The sequence below is a fragment of the Sceloporus undulatus genome, chromosome 1 (genome assembly GCF_019175285.1).
Source record: "Sceloporus undulatus isolate JIND9_A2432 ecotype Alabama chromosome 1, SceUnd_v1.1, whole genome shotgun sequence".
NCBI lineage: Eukaryota > Metazoa > Chordata > Lepidosauria > Squamata > Phrynosomatidae > Sceloporus > Sceloporus undulatus.
In genome coordinates, this window is record NC_056522.1 from 25,872,845 (window position 1) to 25,874,418 (window position 1,574).

A 1,574-nucleotide genomic window follows, 5' to 3' on the forward strand; every position below is an offset into this window, starting at 1 on the left:
TCCTTCCTCGGGGATGCCCACTGACCCTTTCCCCCAGCTCCTTCATCCTCCTCCTCCTCCTGTTCCGTTTTAGGTTCCCCTCCATGGCTCCCTTCCTCCCACGGCCCCTTTCTCCTCCTCCTCCTCTTCCTCCTCCTCCTTCATCACTTTCTCCACCCCCCACCTCTCTCCAGCTTTCTGCAGGCCAAAAGTCACCCCTGATTTCCCCCTTTCTCCTGTCACCCTTTGCATCCAGTGATTCCCCTTTTTTCGTCTCTTTCCTCCTCCTCCCCCCTCCCTTCTGATGATGGGAGGGAATGATCTGACCTCTGCCTGCCCCCTGCCCCTAATCCCTCCCTAATTTGTGCTGATCATGATCGAGGGCAAGTTCAAATTTTGGGCAAGTCTTTTGGGAAAAGACAGATTTTAGCCCGAATCTGGATACCCCGGGGTAAGCGGCATTTCCTTGTGCAAGCCCTGACATGGATTGTGAAGGATTCAGATCCAATATGAACTTCACATGCAAGAATCGGTTTGAAACTTGGGTTTTTTTGTAGTCTGAATGGCCCCTAGGAATCTCTGTCCTTGAGGGCAATTCTGTGGTCAAGATCTGTCAGAAGTTTACCATGAAATTTTGCTGGAGGACCTACAAATACCTAGAGAAGTGTTCTCTCTAGGAATCTCTAGGTTCTCCAGTGTGACCTGGGGCAGAAGTTGACCACAGAGTCATGCTGGAGGACCTAGAGATTCCTAGAGAAAACATACAAATCAACGCTGTGAATAATCAAATCTGCAAAAATCAAAGCCACGAATGTGGAGGGCCAACTGTATAATAAATGAGCCAGATATTCCAATATGTCTCAGATGAAAATTAGGATACTTATGGCCGAGCATCATTGGGTCAAAAGGGTGTGGCCAGGCAAAAAGATGGTAAACGGTACTAATGAGGAAGGACACACAAAACTACTATTATAAAAAAGAGAAACCCTAGAATTTATATATTGGTTCTATTAAACCTTGAGCATAGTGGGGAGCTTAAGAATCCACTCACTTCTTCTCCTTTCCCTTCTGCTGAGCTACCTGTTTTGCAGCAAGTGACGTAAGGCAGTGCAAAGGTTGAAAGGGAGAGGAGATAAATTGGGACATTTTTAAAGCATCCGTGTAAGTGGGAAAACAGAGTATTAAGCAGGACCATTCCTGACTAACTAGGACAGTTGGAGGATATGCTAAATTGATGCTCACCTTTCATGATACAACTTGCAAAATGCTGTACAACAAAAGTGGCTGCTTTGTGATGTATGCAAATCTGCAGACTGTTTAACAGCTCCCTCTCACATACTTGTCACCTCTGGCCCATAATATGCCTTTGAATTTCAGAGTATGACAAAGCGGATTAGCCAGAACACTGAGTCTCCTCGGCAGGATTAGAGTTATGTTTCATTGTTTTCACTGATGCCAATGGGCTTTCACTCCTCAATAGATCTATAACATATCCACAGTGCCACAGTTTCTCAGCTGCGTGTGTGTGTGTGTGTGTGTGTGTGTGTATATATATATATATATATATATATATATATATATATATATATATATAT